At 40.0% G+C, this 22,490-nt stretch overlaps 1 long non-coding RNA gene across 2 annotated transcripts in view; it reads right to left on the reverse strand.

The window, feature by feature from the left end:
- Positions 1 to 22,490, reverse strand: part of LOC128105738 (uncharacterized) — a 73,992-nt gene that overhangs the window by 10,843 nt on the left and 40,659 nt on the right. The window contains exons 2-3 of one of the 2 annotated variants that reach the window (XR_008216474.1): positions 11,158 to 11,446; positions 10,570 to 10,828 (exon numbers count right to left, since the gene is read on the reverse strand). This is a non-coding gene — a long non-coding RNA (uncharacterized LOC128105738). Of the gene's footprint in view, positions 1 to 10,569; positions 10,829 to 11,157; positions 11,447 to 22,490 lie in introns of those variants that run through there. The other variant, XR_008216473.1, reaches the window with a different exon arrangement.

Consider the following 22,490-nt stretch of genomic DNA (forward strand, 5'->3'; position numbering starts at 1 on the left):
AGAAAACAGAGGCGCAGGATTAGAAGAGTATTCGAATTGTTGGCATCCTTCTGGATACCCTCTTACTTAGTCACAAAGTGCTGCCAAACTACTAAAGCCAATAGTTTCCTAACTTTCGTAACATAGGGACTTTATTATCGTTGTTTTTAGTTTCAATGCAGACTTGACCTTTTATCTTTCACTTATGTGTAATGAGATAACATTTTGAAATGCTGAGACTAATCTTCTCCAGCCTTGGTCTTTGTTCTGTTCTCCAAGGAGAAATGGCTTAGCTAGAAAGAGTCAGTGTTTGCGTGTTCATGCATGTGTGCGTGCGTTTAGCCCGTAAATACACTCTTGAATATTCTAGGAGAAACAGCAGGCAAAACAGGGTTTTGCAGAAAGAAACTACCTCTTAGTGAAATGAACGGCAGAAACTGACCTTCCTCCCAAATATTGGTGTCTTCACCAACCAGCATGCCTCCCTTACGGAGTACAGGCGTTCTGGGATGAGTGCGTGAACGAGGAGCCAAAGCACTTTCCTTCTGAAACCAAATCTGCCTCTCTAAGAAGTCCCAGCAGTTACTGTTCTTAACTCGATTCTTTTCATGGGTGAGATGTAACTGTGGGCAAAGAATACCTAAGGTCACTAAAACCCCCAAGTTGTGTGTGAGAGTTTAACGGCCAAAGTTAACCTGTAAGCCCCACTTGCCCAGGACAGATAACTTCCTGGAATCTGGGGGTTGTGGTTCTTGTGAAATAACAAGCCACATGTTAAGTGGTGATGAGAGCTAGTTAGTTAAGGTGATATCAGTCAGGCATCTCCATTACAGTGGTTCTTCTCTTCTGTAATGGAGATGCCTGATTGATAGCACCTTAACTAACTAGCTCTCATCACCATTTAACTAATCAGTGAGCATCACCAGCTGTGGGGCAATTGATATCCAGCACTCCCAGTCATGATAAGCAGAGGGGAACAAGAAAAATCACATAAGCAATATTAACTCTCAAAAAAGAGTACCCTGAACTTCATCATTAACACATAACAGGAAACACTGGACATTACAATAACACATGCTTGTCATGGCAGCAGTCAAGGGTGGAGATAGGAGGATGCAAGTTTGAACCTGGTCAGATGGCGTAGTGGATAAAGGTGCTTCTTGCACAAGGCTGGCAACCTGAGTTCAATCCCTGGACCCCATGAAACAGTGGAAGGAGAGAACTGACTCTGCAACATTGTCTTCTTGTTTCCAGATGCGTGCTGTGGCATTTGGGCACCTGGGTATGCACACACATGCATGTGCATGCACACACACATACATAATAACAATAATTAAAATAGCAGTAATAATAATTGTTAAAAGGACTTTCAAGTTTGAGTCCACCCTGGACCAGGTATCAAGACCTTGTCTCAAAAAGGAAAGAAAAGGGGTGGGGCAGTAACAGGCAAGTTCGACTCTACTTAACAAACACTGTCCGAAGAAGTGTTGTGTGTTTTTCAAGTGTCATTGTAATGAAAACAACAAAGAACAGGAATGCTGAGGAATTGTTCTGGACTAAAGGCTACAAAACACAAAGCACAGTATACTACTGGGTCCTGGATCCATTTCCAAAATTCTACAAAGGACATAATTGTGACTACTGATGAAACTGGGCTTATGTTAGAAGGTAGCCATAGCTCACACATAAGAATGTCGAAGTTATGTCTTCCATCTTCAAACAACGAAACACTGAACAAACAATTCTTCTTACATCCATCACAGAATTCAGGTTGCAAGATGAGTTGTTGTTGTTGTTCTAAAACCTGAATAAACAGAAAATCACAGAAACCCAGGAGTAGATGGCCAAAGCTGAATCTACAGGCAACTGAGGAAAGCTAGGAACAGAAGGGGGGAGGTCCTCCCCAGGGAAGAGCACACCAATTGGTTGTCCAGTGCCAAATGGTCAGCCCTGAAAACATACATACAAGTAACATTATATGGACTCAACAGGTTATATTTGTGTGTGTATGTGTGTGTGTGTGTGTGTGTGTGTGTGTGTGTGTGTGTGTGTGTGTACACTCACACAAATGCAGATATATATGAAATAACAATTGAAGACAAAAGAGGTCATGAATTTGCAGGACTATAAGGAGGGACATATACCAGGGTTTGAAGGGAGGAAAGGGGAGGAAGAAATGTGATTAAAAAATAAGATGAAGAATTTAAAAATAACTATAATGATAAGCTCAAGTATTATGTCCACTATGTTTCTTCTTGCTATCACGAACTACTTGAGGTAAACAACTCAGGAGTTTATTCTGGCTCACAGTTCAAGAAGACACGACTCATCCTGGCAGAGAACACATGGTGTCAGGAGCTGGAGGCCACTGGTCACATTGTGTCCACAAGCAGGAAGCAGAGAACCAACAGGAAGTGGGCTGGGCTATAAGCCCTCTAGGCCCACTCCCAATGACCCACTCCCTGCAGTAAAGCTCCAGACTCCTAAACGGGTCACAGCCTTCCCAAATCACGCCATCAGCTGAGGAACCAAGTGTCTAAATGAGTGAGCTTGTGGGGAACATTTCACATTCAGACCACGATGGGCAGCCCGCAGGAAAGATGGACAACACGCAAGGACAACTGGGCAAAGGAAACAGGGAGCGGAAACGAAAGAGAATAAAAAGGAGATGCTAGAAACCAAGAACCACAGCAGAAGGTAAGAACTGGCATTTTCAAGTATATTTTTTAAAAGGTGACAAAATGAATGTTGGATTTTCTTAGAAAATAGCTGCTGAAACACCTAGAGGCTTTGTCTTCCACTTAATTACAAGTGTTTCAGAAAATAGTCATAATTATGAGGAGAGAAACTAGCAGAGAAAATGCTAAAAATTATTTGTTCTAGGAAAAAGACGTATAAGGGTTTATGCTTTTTCCTTATTCTTATACATGTTTAAATTCCTTTCAAACCTTAAGAAAAGACATTGCACAAGGTAATATAATCTAAACAACAAACAAACGGCAGAGGGGTTCCTTGAAGCAGCAGAGAAGTGTGGAAGAGAAAGAGGACCCAGTGCAGGATCTGAAAGCTGAGAGGAGCTGAGGAAGTCTGGAGATTCTTCGAGGAAGGAAAGAGGAGCGGAGAATATAACCGTGAGGAATGGCTTTCACAGGAGCAGCAGTCGGGAATGCGTGCGCACAGTGTGATCAGGAGATTAGGAGGAGAGCCATGTGGCTAGGAAATAAATATGGAAACTTAATGAAACTGCTTGACTATGCATGAAAAATAATAACAATAAATCACTCCTTGGGGTAACAAATTGCCAGAGTGAGGAAAGGCAGTGCCTGAAGATATTCACAGTCTACATGCACAGATATATTTACTGACTTATTTTCAAACAAAAGCTCGGATTCCTGGCGATGGCTTAATACTTTTTTACTGGATTGTTTTTGGCGAAGACTTGAGCTCGCGAGGGTAGAATTCAGAGTTTCTCTGGGAAACTTGAAGTGACATATGCTGACAAAAGTTTATGGTTGTGAGTTGTTACGGTAAATAATCAGGTTTCTATGGAAAGAAACACGTCATGGGGAAAATGATGCTCAAAGGGAACTCAGACAAAGGCCACGTGTGCTGCTGCACACCTGTAACCCCAGCGCTTGGAAGGCTTAAACGGGAGACTCTCAAGCTCTGGGCCAGCCTGGACTACACAGCAGGTTTTAGACAAGCCTGAGCTTACACCGTACGAGCTTATATTGGTGAAAAAACAAAAGGTAGAGCAAATCAGCCCCGAAGGATTCTTGACAGGCAAGCCTGTGATTTTATCCACCTTTGTTGTCGTCTCTGTAAGATAATTAAATTGCCATGTTACCTTCCATACATCTAGACGGGGAGGGACGTAGAAGGGGTCTTGAAACACGAGAAAAACTTGGTATTATTGCTGTGTAGTGTTATTATTATCATCGTTGTCATCGTTGTTATTAGAGCCTCTGCAAGGCAAATTTTTTTTTCCTGAGGGACGAAATAGGCCAATTATCACATTAATGAGATGGATGTGAGGGTGCCTTGACTGACATCTGTCACCCCATGGAACACTGGAGTTGGTTTGCCTGGCTGACTGGGTAGGTGGCTGTTTCCCTCCTCCGTTGCTGCCCCACGAAGACCTTTCTAGAAGTCACTCAATCAGTCAAGGAAGACAGCCTTCCCCAACACAGCAGGGCCATTATTTTGGTCAAGGATATACAAATAACTGTGCTCCTTGCTAAAAACCTCCAAACAAGCTTTCAAGGAAGCTAAAAATATCTACATGTGGACTTGAGTAAGTCACTTGCAGGATTTTGAATTGAAAACTTTATTCTGAAGTGAGACTGTTCACAGAAGTTTAGGGCAGTTCCCACTTGAAGGTCAATATGACTGAAACACCAAGAGACCACAAGAGAGAAGCTGGCAACTTAAGAACTGGAACACAGTGGGTCTCTGCTTCCTGGGGCAGTTACTGTGTTTTCTTAAAACATGTATCAAGTTAAATTGCACAGCAGTTTACAAGCTAAAGAGGGGTATTATAAATGTTTTCGGAGGCCCTGCGCACTGTAAATCTAAAGAAAGATTAGCAGGTAGTATTTTAACCAATTAGGCAGGGATTTCCCTTAGAAGTCAGAATGCCAGGGGAAAGGGGGACATGAACCTTGCAGGAGGATAGCAGACGAAAGCAACCTCCTGAAAACAAAGTGGGAAGAAACAAAGAACAGCTCCAACGGAGCAGCTCTGTATGGGTCAAAGTGTGTCTCATCTGTGTGTGGCTGCCTTGGCCACTGGAACATCAATGCGCATCAAAAAGAATGGCCAATTGCGCAGACAGCGTTAAACTGTATACATCATAATCCTATCATATAAGGGAAAAGCCCTCAATTTGTCCTTACAGACACCGTCATCACCCATTGGCACCAATGCACATCACTCCACAAACACCCCAGCCCTGGAAGTCCAAAGGAAAGGAGTGTAGAATGTTCCTTTAGGCAAGATGTCTCCAAATCGGAGTGTGGAGGAAAGGGGAAAGACACAGGTGCAGGTTGTAGTTGTCAAACTAAGAAACACATTCTCAGTTCATAATTGAGAAACTGTACTCCACAGCTGAACTGTCGTCGTAAGGGAGAAAGGAAGGCTGAAAGACATCCAAACAGAAACTGCTTACCAAAGCTTGAAATCCCTCTTTAATCTCCTAAACAAATTTTAAAGGAATCAGTGTCTTTGCTGTTTCCCACAGCTGTTCACGAAGTTCCACCACTTACAGTGCTCTGTCAGACAGAATTGCATTAGTCATCACCTCCGAAGAGAAGTGGGGCATTTGGGTAGTGTGGGTCAGACAACTCATGAATAAACTTCCTACTGCTTATTTGCCAGAGTCTACAGCTATTCTGAGATAGACTTGAAAGAGCTGTATTGGTTTGATGCATGCTGTAGGGAGAGTGTTTGCATCCTCTAAGGTGTGTGTGTGTGTGTGTGTGTGTGTGTGTGTGTGTGTGTGTGTGTGTGTGTGTGTGCATATACATGTATATGCATATGTGAGTATGTATGCTGAAACCTAATGGGATGATATTCAGTGCCTTTGATCCATGACTAAGTTATGAGGGCAGAGCACTCATGAATGAAACCTTATGAAACAGACCCCAGAAGACTTCCTTCCCCTTTCTACTATGTGAGGTGATAAAAGGACAGCTGTCTGAGAACGAGGAAGTAGACCCTCACCCACACTGCATTCCTCAAGGCCATGGTCTTGAACCTGCTAGCTCTGACCTTAAATTTGCTGGCCTCCTGAATGGCAACAAATACATTTCTAGTGCGTATAAATCACTTAGTCCATATTTTATTATGGTAAAACTATCAAACTAAAACAACCAATGAAAGTTTGTTTAGGGAAAAAACATCAAATTACTGAGCATTTGCACATGAATAACTTTATGGTATATTTCTCATTATTTCCCACAAGATCAAGAACCCCATGGAAGTATTCTTATTAATATCAGATGTCCACTTGATTACATTGAGGAATATGTAGAGAACTCACAAAGCTTTGTGTCTGTCTCTGTGAGGTACTTTTCAGAGGAGACAGACCTATCGGCTGGAGGGATGAGTGAAGTTCTGCTTTCAGTGAGAATGAGGAAGGTCTGTTCATTTAGGGAAAGCATCATCCACCTGGCTTGCTGGCAGCATGAAGAGGACAAACGCTACTGGAAAGTGTTTCTATCTATCTATCTATCTATCTATCTATCTATCTATCTATCTATCTATTTATCTATCAACCTCTATCTCCCACTCCATCTCTCCCTCCCTCTGTCATGATTCTCCCCTCTCCCTCTCTCCATGCCCAGCTGAGACACAATCTTCCTCTGTTGCTCTTGAACGTTAAAAATTCAGATTTGCCAAGCCTTGAACTCTAAAACTTAATTCAGAAATCCCCTGGGTTCTCAAACCTCTGGTCTCAGGCTGAAAGTCACATCATGAGCTTTCCCTGGTTCAGATTTTAGCCGAACTATCACTATCCACACTCAGAGGTCATCAGTGAACAGTTTGCTATGGAATTTAGCCTGCATATGCTTGAAACGGTTTCTCTAATAAACCCTCTCTGGTCTCCTGTCTGTCTGTATGCCCATGTCTGTACCCTCTTGCTCTGTCTCTCTGCAGAACCCTAGTTTACACACCAATAAAGAGCTGTGGGCACTAGGATGTCCCTGGAGGTAAGGAGATAATGAGAGAGCAAGGATCTCTACCGTCTCATTAGAAAGGGAACTGGTCTCCTGGGATCACATTAACATTGCAGTGATCTTACTCTCACTAGAACTTATTTCCAAGAACCTGCAAGTATGCCTGTTTCACTCCACCTTCTTTCGGTTCCCTCCCCTCCCTTTTTAATGGAGAGTTTTATTCCCCTGTATGCTTTGCTTGTACCGACCAAGTTACTTTTCCTCGACACGCACTCTTCTCATTAACAAGTCCCTTCTCTCTAATCTGACAGCCTTCCAGTGGCTATATTACTTTAACTATTTAAACCCCTCTTTCTTGATTTAGTGTTGCTCTGGTGAATGCGGGTGCCCTTGGGAGATAGAGGAATAAGAGTGTTCGGACCCAAATGAGACAACCCAGTGAAAGCACAGTGTGACAAGAGCCATTTGCTGGGATGAATACAGTACTGGGTCACAGTGTCTGGGCTCTAGGAGCTTCCTCTTCAGCTTTTTAAAATTTCTTGAATATGGTATTAAAGAGTCCCCAAATTCCAGCCCCCCCCCAAAAAAAAAGAGAATTTTTTTCATCATTCTTCCAAAACTTGGAAAGAAAAATAAAGCTTCAAAATCTGAACAGACTAATACAGATTTATACAAAGGAAGGAAGAAAGGGAAGAGAGGAAAGAGGAAGAAGAATAAACATGTCTAGCCATCACATCCCCGGGGATCTGCCATGTGTCACCAATGGCCCATATTCTGTAATGATTGAAATAGCTTTTTAATTGAGTGCCGACACTTGTGTGTCATCGAGTGATCACTTTCACAGACACTTTTAGACCATTTTCATATATTCTCTGTACTCATCTGACAGCCAGAACTATTGAAATACTCTTCTTTTAATGAACAGACTTTTCTCTAATTTGAACATGTCAGCCTCTCATGACAGTGGTTCTAGCCTCACGTGGCTCTTAGCACACTGGGGATAAGGACAAGAGCTTTTCATCCACTTACTCTTTTTTTCTATTTTATCTATGCACTATCTTTTTACAAATTGAAGACTAGAGGATGAATTTGTGATTTACTTTCCACTTTCAAAACCGAGAGGCTAATATTATAGTGAGTGAGAATATTTCCCTCAGGACTTCAAGCGAGAGAGCCATGGCGTATTCCCAGATAATGAGGTCTCTAGATAAGTAGAGCAGCAGACAAACTGAATGCATTTTACGTAGCATGTCTAGAAGGAATAACCAAGTCCACAAGTTTCCTCAAGTTCTAAGTAAAGTCCTTGAAAGTGAACCTACTGAGAATTTTTTACTTCTAAAATGTTAAAATAAGTCATAGTATTTTCATGAATGCCAAGGTCATAAGTTGTCTGGCATGGGATGTTTTGCACATGATGGGTTTAGAACAAATATTTACTGAAAGATCCAGGTATCATGTCAGGAAAATTTAAAATACTGCCATTTTTCTCAGTGGCCTAGAAACTGGAGATAATTTTCATGGTTGCTGTACATAGAGTAGACATTGCACAGTACTGAACAGTTGCATTATTCTGCAAAGGTGTGCCCCCTGACTCTTAACACTACCTCAATAATGATAGAAGACAGTTCCTAAAAATGCAGTAAATTCAGTAAAAACAAAAACAAAAGGAAAGGTTAAAAACAGGGCTGAGGAGATTGCTCAGTGGGCAAAGTGATCAGCACCCACATATAAGCTACAAGTGTTGGCATTCAGTAACCTCAGCATTGTAGAGCAAGAGACAGGTGACTCCCCAAAGATTATTGGTCAGTCAGTCCAGTCAATCAGTGAACTCCAGTTCTGATGACAGACTTAGTCTCAAAAGAAAATAAGATTCAAGAACAATAGAGGAAGACACCCAACACTGACTACTAATATGCACGCACACACACACACACACAAACACACACACGAGTATGTGTTGAATTATAAAAGTAGATTGTGCACTTGGGAAGTTGAGATAGGAAGATTAGGAGTTCAAGATTGTCTTGGGCTGTAGAATTTACCCCCCAAAACAAACCAAAGAAATGAGTAAAACACCAGGTAGTGCAAAGGAACATAGGGTGGGACTTCAGTAATGCACAAACACCACAAACTCACCAGCACAAACTTGTGTGCATACACATACATTTTACACACACAAAGGAAATTAAAAATTAAAGGCAAAAAATACTAGTGAAGTTCTGGGGAGAAATGATAGGAAAATTGGGTAGCTTGTACCTTTTGAAAAAGAAGGCTTTAATATTTAATATGGCTAAGGGGCTGTTTATAGTTCCATTAAAATTGTACAGGTTATTTGTTCCTGAAAAACATTTTCCATCTTTTATCAGAAGAAAATCAAACTATAAGTAAACAAATGCATGAAAGAGTATACTAAGTGCTTTGCTATGAAATGTGTTTTACCCTCATAACACCCTTAGGAACAGAACATTATTATTACCTCCATTTCTGAGATGAGGAAGTCAATACTCAAACCAACATTAGCAAGTAATTAGTACACAGCAAAGCCCAGAACAGATAATATAGACCTTCCTGATTGCCCAGACTATATGTTTCAAACCACTTTATTCACAGTCCAATGCAAATAATGCAAAGACCAACTACCTTGTTGCCTTCTTTTGATGTTAAGGTCTTACACTGACCAAGTCTGCCACTTGGCATTGGTTCAGACCTATGCCTGGTTGCACAGAGTACAACACACAAGCACAACGCTCCACGACTCAAGGCATCCCAAGAAGCATGCAATACAGTTTTCAATCTAGAGATCAGACGGAGAGAGTGGCTGTCTCCCAGACTGCTATTCTAAAAGACATAATTGCTGCAGCTCTCACTCTGCTCACAAAGTGCTTCTGAAAAAGGTGACACTTACACCCTTGGAGGTCAACCCACACTTCACCGACAGCTACAGTTCAGCTGTGTCAATTTCCCCCGAATCCGCTTGCTCACGCGGTTTCCAGAGCACATTGCTTACCAAGCCATTATTATTTTGTACCTATGCCCAGAGAGCTCTACAAAGTGTGCATTTTAATCAGCCTGAAATAGCTAAATAAATAAATAGCTCATAGGTAATATGTAATTTACTAGAGAAGAAACAGCCCTGACTTACTGCACTCACAGTCCACAGCCCGATGCCTCCAGTGATTATTTGCAGAATTCTGTGGTGCAGAAAAGCTGAATCTCATTCCTTAGCCTATTCCTTAAAATTGTTAGTTGATGGATCTTTCCTCAGCTTGCCTCAAATGTTCTTGTTCATTGCCACTCTGAAGTAAGCATATTTCACTGGGCGGATGCACCTATGCATGGATAACGATGCATTCAGCACCCCTTACGTGCTCACCCAGTCTCTAGAGGGAATCCAATCAAGTGTTTAGAATCATTCAGGCATCTTTTCCTCTCCTTGATGCATAGAAAATGGGAATTTAGAGATCTACGAATCATTGTCAAATCGGGGTGTCAATCTATTTTGTGACTTTCACTGAGATCTGTGATGTTCTAATTTTGCAAGGTCTAGGCAGAGTTAGTTGAAATATGTTAGGAGAAGAGAGATAAAGCATGACTGTTGCTTGATGGCAAGACCAAAAGGCTTGGAAAGTACTGAATGGTTTTCAATATGAGCTCTACAGCTTCAGGGCATCTATGGACTTCTTAATTGCCTGAGAAAGTTGAAGTGTGTGAATGTTCATGCCCTAGAACATATGGATCAAGAATCATTAGGTTACTCACAAAGTCCTAGAAAATAGCATCTATAAAATTAGAGTGTATTTCACTGATGCTTATCTTAAGAAAATGCACTCATTTTGGTTGTTTACTCATTGGATCAGGCCACTCCGTTTCTTGTTTTGCACTGCATCTGTTTCCCCTTCTAACTTACCTTTTGAGACATGGTTTCACTAAGTAGCCAAGGACCATCTCGACGCACAGTTGTCCTGGCCTTGCCTTCCTACGTGCTGGGATGATACTACACAAAGCTTCTCTGCTAACTTCTTGTATGGACCCATGTCGCTGTTGCATGAGGTACACTTCAAAGGATGAGCCTGCAGCCCTTCCTCCTGAGTCTTTCAGTGACTGCTCTTAGTTCAGATTGGCTTTTTCCTTATTTTTGAATCTATGCTGAACTTAGATCCTGGGGTAAATCACTTAGAGGGAGAGGGGTAGTGGAAAGAGAGAGAGAAAGAACGAGAGAACATTCCTTAATTCATATATTCATTGTCACAAATCCAATATCTAATCAAAGCCAGAGATAAGTCTAGACTTTTTCTGCAGACCTGATTGGACTATGTTTGCATGATTAATCTGACACTGTGAGCTCTCAGTCACCCATGGAAATGTCAATAGTTTCGGCATTTCTCTCTGTAATTGAATTACCTGTAAAGAAATTTTTCTTCCCTAAAATTAGAAACTATGATACAGCATTAGAAGAAATATGAATTAGAAATGAATGAGAAATTATAGGAAATACTCTTACCAGTCATATTTTGAGCTCCATAGCGAATCTAGCCAATTTATCAGCAAACCCCATTAGCATTTCTGGTAAAAAGCATGTTCTCTGTTTGCAGACTCTGGCCTGTTTCTGCTCTTCCACTGCTCTCGTCTTGGATTGCTGTGATTATTGCAACAGCCTCCTAAGCATCTGTGATTCCAGAGCACCTTTTTTCACAGAGCAGAGAGGCTTTCAACCTGTGAGTTGAACCCAGCCACTTCTCTTCTTCCAATATCCCCATGCCTTGTCTAGCCATCATAAAAGAAGCTTCCTCCTGCAGCAGATAGAAACAAATATAGAGTCTCACAGCCAGACGTTACATGGAGTAAGAGACCTTGGAACGCGCAGCCTTAAATTGGATGTTTCCATCAAACCCCACCCCTCCGAGATAAGGGAACCCCCACAGAGGAGGATGTGGAAAGAGTATAAGAGCCAGAGAAAAGGGAGGACACCAAGAAAGCAAGGCCTCTAAATCAACATGAGCAAAGCTCATGTGAACTCATAGAGATTGAAGCAGCATGCACAGGTCTGCGCCAGGTCCTCTGCAGATATTTAATGGCTTCCAGTTTAGTATTTTTATAGGATTTCTGAGTGTGGAAATGAGTGGGTCTCTGATTCTTGTGCCTTTTCTTGGGCTCTTTTCCTTCTGTTGGTTTGTCTTGTCCAACTCCTATGTGACAGTTTTTTGTTTTATTTTATTATATTTTATTCTGTTATGTTTTAAAAAAAAATGAATGAATACGCTAATGAAAACCTAGCCACTAGGGTAAAAGTGCACAACTTAATTGTCATTTATACCTGCTACAAGAGTGAACATCAGTTTTCTCCAATAGAGTGACACTGGGTATATCAACCACTCCAGGACAGGTGTTACGTTTAAGAATAGTTGACCAACACATAATGGACTCCACAGTTTTTTGTGTGCTTTTATTCGGTTACAGTTTGGTGTTTTGTTTTGTTTGGGGTTTGTCTTTTTGAGTGTTGTTTTATCTTGTTTCCTTGGTTTGAGGGGATTTTGTTGTACTGAATTTTTGTTTGGTTTTTGAGAAAGAACTTAAATTTGGGTGGGTAGGGAGAGGGAGGGGATATGAAAGGACTTAAGGGAGGGGAAGAATATAAACAAAATACCTTTAAACTTAAAAATTGTTTTAAATAATAAAAATAAAAATAAAATTTTAAAAAGATAAAAAATAAAAACAAATTTGAAGATATTATACCCCTTGATTTCAATGAGTGTGTGAGTGTGTGTGTGTATGTGTGTGTGTGTGTGTGTGTGTGTGTGTGTGTGTGTTTAAGAAACATCACAGACCTTTCATAAAGCAAAGTAGAGAACATTTCCAAACGCATTCATTAAGGTCATATCATCCTAATATCAATATCAGACAAAGTCATTATGGAACATTACATTCTAGAACAATTACATTACAGTCATCACATTCTAGAACAATATCCCTAAGAACATAGATATAAAAGATGATAATAAGAAAACAAAAGCAATCCAACTTTGGCAATAAGCAGAAACAATTGTACAATGACCAACTGGAACTGAGACAGAGTCAGTGTTGATTTAACAGCACCAAATCAAGCAATTGTCAATTGTGTGTACTTCAAAATCCCAAGGCTTAGCCATCTCACATTGTTCAGTGTTGAATGAAATAGAACATGTTTTAAATACATACCATGTTTCTTGGTTTCAACTATAGTCATAATCTCCGGGATTTCCACAATGATGTACATTGCTATTTGACTCAAAAGCATAGTAATTTATTTTAAACTTTTAGTATTTATTTGAATAATATGATTTATTACTTATTTAACTAGGTAATTATAAAATAACATATGTGGCTATGAAAAGTTGCTTATAGTGTCTGGGATCCAGAAAAAAAAAAAGAAGAAGCCGGGCGGTGGTGGCGCACGCCTTTAATCCCAGCACTGGGGAGGCAGAGCCAGGCGGATCTCTGTGAGTTCGAGGCCAGCCTGGGCTACCAAGTGAGTTCCAGGAAAGGCGCAAAGCTACACAGAGAAACCCTGTCTCGAAAAACCAAAAAAAAAAAAAAAAAAAAAAAGAAGCAGCACAAAAGAATAACGAGAGGTTGAATCAAGTGGTGATTGTAAACAAGACACATCACTGTGTAGGAGAAGCAGACAGCCATGCTCAGGTTCCAGTGACCTTTCAGAAAGATTTTGTGGTTGTTGACAACTATGTAGTAATCATCTGGTATAGTTAACTTGTAACTTTAAAGTGTCCTTTAGAGGACAACAGAGATTGGAAAAAGGAAATGATCAGTTATAAACAGATGCTAACACAAAGCCTGGCCATGCTTTAGACTGTGTTCATCAGAGACATAGAGATAGATATAGATGGAAGACATAAATAGAAGATAGGTAGATAATGATGAATGAGAAACAGACACATACAGAGAGAAAGATATACCTGGAATAGCTTAATATTTTGATAATATTTTAATTATTAATTATATTTTTATTATGGCTATAGGAAAAATATGCTTTTAATATTGTATTGTTATACAGATACTATTTTTGTAATCAGCTAACATAAAGTTGTATATTTTAATTGTTAATAAGAACATGAAAGCTTTCTAAATACCATTAGTCATTAAGAAAAGGCAGCGTTCCACAGCCAAGCACCAGACTGAGCCCAGGAGTCAAGTTGAAGAGAAGTGAGATTCTATGAGCAAGAGGCATCAAGATTATGATGGGTAAACCTACAGAGACAACCAAACCAACCTAGTGGGAACTCATGAAATTTAGACCAACACCTATGGAGCCTCCATGGGACTGGACTACACCCTCTGCATAAGTGAGACAGTTATGTAGATTGATCTGCTTAAGGGGCCCCCTGGAAATAGAATCAGGATTCATCCTGGTGCATAAGCTGGCTTTTTCGAGTCCATTACCTGTGGTGGGACACCTTGCATAGTCTTGCTGCAGGGGGAGGGGCTTGGACTTGCCTCAACTGAATGTACCAGGCTCTGCTGACTCCACAAGGGAGTCCTTACCTTTTTGGAGGAAGGAATGGGAGAGTTGGTGGGGGAAGCTGGCAGGGCGGGAGGAGGGAAGAGAAGGGAATATCTGTGATTTGTATGTAAAATGAAAAAAATTCTTAATTAAAAAAAAAGAAATAAACTCAAGGCTGCTGGGTATTGACCCAGGGCCCTCCCGAAGCTAAAAAAGAAAAGAAAAGAAAGGAAGGAAGGAAGGAAGGAAGGAAGGAAGGAAGAAAGAAAGAAAGAAAGAAAGAAGAAAAAGAATGAAGGAAGGAAGAAAGAGAGAGAGAAAGAGAGCGAGAGAGAGAGAGAGAGAGAGAGAAAAAGAAGAAAGAAAGAAAGAAAAAGAAAGAAAGAAAGAAAGGAAGAAAGAAAGAAAGAAAGAAGAAAGAAACAAAGAAAGAAAGAAAGAAAGAAAGAAAGAAAGAAAGAAAGAAAGAAAGAAAAAGAAAGAAAGAAAGAAAGAAAGAAAGAAAGAAAGAAAGAAAGAAAAGGCAAACATAGTTCTAGGGATAGCTTAGTGCTTAAAAGCAACTACTGTTCTTACAGAGGACCTGGTTTGGTTTTAAGGACTCTCATGGTGGCCCACAACCATCTTTAACTACAAATTCAGAGTTGTGATTCTCTCTTTTGGCCTTCACTGGCATCAACACACTCATGGGGGTTATTCAAACATGAAGGCAAATGCCTGTGTAAAAAATGCATTTAAAAAAATCTAAAAAAGGACAAAAATGCAAACTTTATCCACAAAGAGCTATTTCTGTTCATCTACTACAACAGCTTCAGTAAAAGTGACAAAAAAATAAATAAATGCTGGAAAGTAACTGGTATGCTCATATGTTCCTCAGACATGAAAAACAAACATCTTGGATAAAAGCTTCACACTTCCTTATAAAGTTATACATAAACCTACCACCCAGTACAAAATTCCATCAGTATCTATGAAGACAAAATTAAACTCTGTATCCATACAAAGTCTGTATGTGCATGTGAATGCCAGAATTATTCACAGTAGTTACAAACTGAACATTAATTAAATGACTGTCACCTAAAGAATGGATTAAAAAATAAAATGAAATCTATAAAAAAGATACAATAAACAAAGTTTGAAAACATAGAAAAGAAAGAATGATACATATATTTAATTTTTCTTTTGAACCAAAAGAAACTACTTTTTTTTTTTACACTGTGTGTGTATGTGTGTATGTGTGTGTCTGCGTGTGTGTGTTATGCATACACCTGTCCAGGCATGGCTATGGATGACAGGACAGCGTGTAGGAGTTGGTTCTCTGCTTCCACATATAAGTTCCTGGAAGCAAGCTCAGGTCCTCAGACCTGGTAGCAAGTACCCTTAACCACCAAGCCATCATGTCAGGCCTGAAGATACTTTTACAAATAATTTTGACTTATATTGAGGAAAAAATATTTAGGAGAAAAAATACCAAAAATGTCAACAATGTAGTAAATACTAATCATTTCATAAATTTCTTTTGTATTTTTCATTTACTCTTCCCTCATATATTACATGCCCACCAGTTTCCCTTCCCACCTCTGCCAGTTCCTCTCCCTGAAACCCCACCTATCCAGTCCAGTCCTTGACCATCCTCCTCTGTTTCTCTTCATAAAAGGGCAGACTTCCTGTGGATATCAACCAAACATGGTATAACAAATTGCAGTTAAGACTAGGCACCACCCCTTGTATTTGCCTGCAAATTCCATGGTGTTATTTTTTTAACAAGTGAGTTATACTTCATTGTGTAAATGCATCATGTTTTCTTTATCCATTCTTTGGTTGATGAACATCTAGATTGTTTTCAGTTTCTGGTTATTATGAATAAAGTTGCTATGTACATAGTTGAGCAAGCGTCATTGTGGTATGATGGAGCATCCTTTAGGAATATGCCCGGGAGTCATATAGCTGGGATCTGAGGTAAATCAATTCCCAATTTTCTGAGAAATTATGATATTGATTTCCAAAATGGCTGGACAATTTGCACTTCCACCAGCAATGGAGAAGTGTTCCCCTTGCTCCACATCCTCGCTAGCATAAGATGTCACTTGTGTTTTTGATCTTAGCCATTCTGACAGGTGTAAGATGGAATCTCAGAGTCATTTTGATTTGCAATTCCCTGATAGCTAAGAATGTTGAACTATTTTTAGGTGCTTCTCAGCAATTTGAGATTCCTCTGCTGATAATTCTCTGTTTAGATCATGGTATTGGCATAAAAACAGACAGTTTGATCAACTGAATCAAATCAAAGACCCAGACATAAGTTCACATACCTATGGACACCTTGACAATGAAGTCAAAATTATACAATGGAAAAATAAAGCATCTTCAACAAATGGTACTGGTCTAACTGGATGCTGGCATGTAGAAAAATGCAAACATATCCATATCTATCATCCTGCACAAAATTCAAGTCCAAATGTATCAAAGACCTCAACATAAAATCAGATACATTGAACCTGATAGAAGAGAAAGTAGAGAATATCCTTGAACACATTGGCATAAGAAACAGCTTCCTGAACAAAACATCAATAGTGCAGGTACTAAGATTGACAATTAATAAATGGGTTCTCATGAAACTAAAAAACTTCTGTCAGCCAAAGGACACTGTCAATAGGATAAAATGGCAGCTTACAGAATGGTAAAAGATCTTTACCAGCCCCACATATGACAGAGGTCTAATTTCCAAAATATATAAAGAACTCAAAGAACTAGACATCAACAAACAAAATAGTACAATTAAAAATGGGGTTCATAAATTTCTTTAATGAACACTGCCCTGATTGTTTTTGTTTTGTTTTATCAAATTGACACAAGTTAGAGTCATCTGAGAAGAAACCACAATTGAGAAAACTCTTCCATCAGACTGGCCTCTAGGAAGTTTGTGGAGTACTATATTGAGTAGTAATTGATGTGAGAGGGCCCAGTCCATTGTAGGTGAATTCCTACCTGAGCAGATGGTCCTGGAGTATATGAGAAAGTAGGCTGAGCAAGCCACGAGGAGCAAGCCCGTAAGCAGCGTTCTGCTTCAGTTCCTGCCTTGTGATCCTGCCCTACCCACCCCTCATGATGGGCTATGATCAGGACATGTGAAGTGAAAAAACGCTTTCTTCCTTAAGTTGCTTTTGGTCATGGTGTTTTATCGCAGCTATAGAAAACTAAGACAATTACATTAAAGTGGGGGGATGAAGACAAAGACAAACGGGAATCTGAGGCATGTGTATGGTGAATTGGGATGGGTTGCATGATTTCTCTATCATCTGAAATAAATGACAGTAATGTTAGTTATAAAATTAGGAGGCATTGCTATTATCAAGAGCCATTTGATTGAGTGAAGGAAGGAAATCACAAATTTATAGCAATCAATTATCAACTCAGAGCATGATGAGAAAGTCACATGTTCTCCATGATGGAGAACTTTGCCATTGGGAGCTATAGGTAAGAAAATCAGTGCCAGGTGTGCAATGTGAGAGCCCAAAGATGCAAAGAGAACTCATGAATCCTGTGACAATTTCATGTTATAAATGTAGGGTCCTGGTTAAGAAACAGTAAAATCCTGAGACTTGGGATGTTCCCAAAATTATCAAACCCTCAATTCCCAAACCCCTGGGCTTCAACAAGTGCCTTGGGTCTTCTACCTACAGAACAGCAGCCTCTACTTGCCTGAGATTTCAGAAGTATGAACTGAGACCAAGACTTGACCTGCCCTCAACCTGGATATAAAGCTCTCTTCCTGCCTTCCATGTAAAAGTAATATGATTAGAGAAGTATTACCTCTGTGGAATGAGAAAAGAAATATTCACTGAAAAGATACAGAACCTGGTAAATAGGTCCTGGCAAAAATAAAAAGAATATTCCTAGAGACTGATACTGAAGGTACTGCCCATGAAGCTATATAGAGGAGAATTTGTTTAAATGAGGCATGCTCCTATAATTCCACATCTTAGAGGGGGAATCTGCAGTCAGTACTAATAAAGTTTTCTTGATTTGTTATTCTAAACTTGAAAGAAGCAGCAATGACTCATTAATCATCATTGAACTGCCTTTAAAGAATATGGAAAATGGGATCAGTAGGCTCAGAGGTGTGGTCACCATGGTGACATGAAACCTATGAGACTATCATGGTTACATGAGACCTAAGAGATCATCATTTGACTGTGTTTCCTACAAACCAGAAAACATTCCCTTCACTAAGTCATGGAACTCTGACATCATCAAGAAGCTCGTGTATTTCCATTTTAAGTGGGCTAGGATGAAGAATGGTAAGAGATGCTTTCATTGTACTGACTTCCTAATATTGGGGAGGAAAAAGGATTTGAAATATCAGAGACCAGACTATAACATTTAATTACCAGAGGCCAGGTATAGAGTTCTACAACAGACATCAATGCTACAAGTGTCTAGAGTAATACTTATAGGGGTCTCTGCAATCTTCACAAGCTTACAGAAAGATGATCCATGGGAGGCAAGAAATCAGTTCAGTTCAACACAACTAAGTAGCCAATGTTGGTTCAAACTTCTGGAGTCTGGCCCCCAGTAATTTATTTTAGGCATATTTAAGCACAGCTTACATTTTTTGATAAAAACTTATTCTGGCAATAATTTAATCCCACATTCACAACAAAGCATACATAAACCTCTTTGAGGAACAAAGTAAGCTAAATACAGATAGGATATGACTACATCAAAACTCTTCATAAGTCCATAAAGATAGGTTTTATAGATTGACTGAGAAAATAAGATTCAGAACTTGGGGGAGGATCTGATACTGGAAAAGTCTCTAGCCACACAGACAAAGCAAAGATCATCAAACTAGTAAGCACGACTATTCTCAGCCTTCTGGGCAGACAAGAGGTCTTACATTCCTTGCCTTGAAGGAACAACCTTATGTGCTTAACATTCCAGGTTCCCTTAGTGCTTTTTTGTGAACACAAAGATGACTATGCCTCCTATAGATTCCTACAAACTAAGAAGTCTCTAGGACAAGATAGATGATTGGACAACAAAGGCACTGCCTAACATAGATAATCAAATACCTTTAATGAAAAACAGAAGAACATTCAGTTATACTAATGGACAGATCACTGCTCATTCCCCAGTCTCCAGGCTTGAGCCAAATCTTGGATACAAAATCCATGGATGCATGTCTACCTGAAGAAGGAACCAGTATTGCTACATGGGTTTACAATGGAGATTCTCCTGGTCTTTCTCCAAAGAATCTAGGCACGTTTGCCCACATAATCAGACCTGAAAAACAAGGAATATACACATTTCCCTTATATTTCTAGTTACAGAGTCCAAACAAATACTAATTCCAGAATATTATCATGGTATTTTTATAATAGTGAGGGCCTCTGCTTCCTATTGCTATCAATGGGAAAGAAATAGTGATTAGTTGTCCTGCCAGGTTAGGAAAGTTGTTATCTTTTGCCGTGTCATTCTGATGACTACCAGATCAAAATGGGGCTTTCATCAGCTACACTGTAAATGACCACTTTGGCCACAAGAAAGCCAGGCCCCCTGGTGGTGGATATACCCAGATAAAATATGCTGTTCGTAGTCTCTGGAAAGTCATACGTGGAACCTCTTGGTATATGAACATTTGTACTCCATGTTACTATCCACTAGCTAGCCTCTACTATATACATAACTGACACCGTGTGGGGAGAGGTTCTCCCCCCAACAGGTGTCAGGTAGCCTTTGTCCTTGAGCAGCAGGTACTACCACTGTAGACCTAGGTACTCTTACAGCAAAGTTGAAACTATTATGGACCCAAAAGCATGGATTCCTTCTGACCAAGGCTGGTGTAAGTAGATACTGACGAAGAGACAATTGGATAGATGACAGAAGCTGAGTCCTCAGCTGTCACAGAGACCATCTAGCATGTTGATGACAAATTTATTGTATCAGACTTCTTCTACCCTAAGAGCAGAGGGTCATGCTGAAAGGAACACATTCTACACACATCCCCAGTCACAGTACCTCAGCACATGGAGGAACTTTATTATGCATCATGAATGAGTCTGCACAGTACAATGACTAGTTTGGATGAAGAGGAGTTCATCAGAACTCTACTCATGCCCCCCTCAATCGCTTTGGCATGCTCATATGCACGGGCTTTCACATGGGCTGTATCCCCAGCATCAAGAACTTTCATTTTCTTAGGCTTTAGGAACTCATTCTTTGTTCCTGAATAGGACAGCTGAAAACATCTTTGGAATTTACATCCTCCTGGGGAAGTCCAGCTCCCTGCTCTCAGGTCATGATAATTCTGAGTCATGACCAACTGCTTCTGGGGCTCCCCTTTGGAAATAACCTCAAGTTATTCTCTGTGAGATCATAATTAGTACTAAATACTTACTGGACCGCCTTCTTCCTTTTCCTATCTTCCCTTATAAGTCCCCTTACAAGGTGTTTTAGGGTTTTCATTGCTGTGAAGAGACACCATGGCCACAGCAACTCTTTTAAAGAAAACATTTAATTGGGTTGGCTCACTTACAGTTTCAGAGGTTCAGTCCATTATCACCAGGATTGAGAGCATGGCAGCAGCATGCAGGCAGATGTGATGCTCTAGCTGAGAGTCCTACATCTTGCAGGCAGTTGCAGAAAGTCAACTGAGACATTGTGGGGTTTCCTGAGCACAAGAAGTCTCAAAACCGGCTCTCACAGTGACACACATCTTCTAACAAGGCCATACCCACTCCAGCAAAGCCACACCTCCTGTTAGTGCCATTCCCTATGAGACTATGGGGCCAATCACATTCAAACTGCCACATAAGGAATCACAGAAACAATCCCTAGTAAGTCACTTTCACGTTAATCCTTGTCTGACTATCCCATTATACCTGTGGCTTCACATCCAGGATAGGCTCTCAAAATGGTAAGTACTCACTGAACATTTGCTGCTAAATAAATGGTCACTTTGATATAGCAATTGTGTTCAACAGAACCATGCATGTTACTTGCACTGAATGGTTGCACAGTGGTGTGATTTGTGGGCACCAGGCAGGGTTTACTGCCCTCCAAAGAATAAGTACTACACAGCCGTCAATCACAAAGATTCACTTCTGAGACTTTTTGCAGGTAAAATAAGATATTGGCCCCTGGGGTATTCTATTAAATACAGTGAATATGAAGACAGAGTTTAGCTAAGAGCTGCAGTTAGGTAGGGCCAAGGTAAATATGAATATAATAACATATACACTTGAAAAACTGCTACCTAGAGAGGAGAATTTCCCAAAAGTAAGGTAGATCAAAGGCAGTTTTCACAAACTTTAAAATTTATCTCTAAATCAAACTTTATTTGTAGATGGTTGCAGCTTCAACTAGAATCCTCCTATGGCTTAGTGGAGCTCCAAAAACTTGTAAGAAGAATTTGAAAACTACAATGGAATGAGAGGAAGTGTTAACTTATATTGTGTCTTAGTGGAAAAAGCCCTCCCCACACAACCTTAGCTTTTACAACTATTAGCATGTGTTCTCTAGATACCCTGCTAAACTAGGTTTGCTTTCAGCTACTGAACATATAACTTAAACACAATGGCTCCGCATCTTTCTGAGTACATGCCAAGATAAGCATGGCCGAGAAAGATATGTTATTATTACCCACAGTAGGTAAGGAAATCACAGAGGCCATGCTCAACTCAAAAGCGAGCAAGCAAGAGAGAGAGAGAGAATAAAAGAAGGAAAGGAAGGGAGGGAGGGAGGGAGGGAGGGAGGGAGGGAGGGAGGGAGGGAGGGAGGGAGGGAGAGAAAGAGAGAAAGAGGGAGAGAGAGAGAGAGGAAGAAAGAAAGAAAGAAAAAGAAAGAAAGAAAGAAAGAAAGAAAGAAAGAAAGAAAGAAAGAAAGAAAGAAAGAAAGAAAGAAAGAAAGAAAGAAAGAAAACAAAAATGGAGAATTTTATTTTATTCAGGGAAAATACACAGTTTGGACAGAAAGCCTTGAAGTTGTTCTGGATGTAGAATTCAGAGGAAATAGAGGCTCTCTAAAATGTTGGATCATCTGGGCCATCCATTCCCATCGGAGAGTTTTTAGGTGGTCTTCCTCGATCAAACCTGATTTTTCTTAACCCAGAATGAATCTACAGCCTTTCATTTCTGGTGGAAATAAAAGAAGAACCTCTTTCCCAAAGTAACATATCTTTTGACTTAAATTTTAAAGTCAAGATGTTTTTAAAATATATAGGTTGGTTTAATCCAGCAGCTTTCATAATCAAATGTCTCTTAAGAGTTATCATTTGTTCATTAGCAGTCAAAAAATTTAAAGGCAACAGAATAACATACAGTATCCAGACTCTATGG

Source organism: Peromyscus californicus, unplaced genomic scaffold, assembly GCF_007827085.1.
Source record: "Peromyscus californicus insignis strain IS unplaced genomic scaffold, ASM782708v3 Scaffold_9__1_contigs__length_137607984, whole genome shotgun sequence".
Classification (NCBI taxonomy): domain Eukaryota; kingdom Metazoa; phylum Chordata; class Mammalia; order Rodentia; family Cricetidae; genus Peromyscus; species Peromyscus californicus.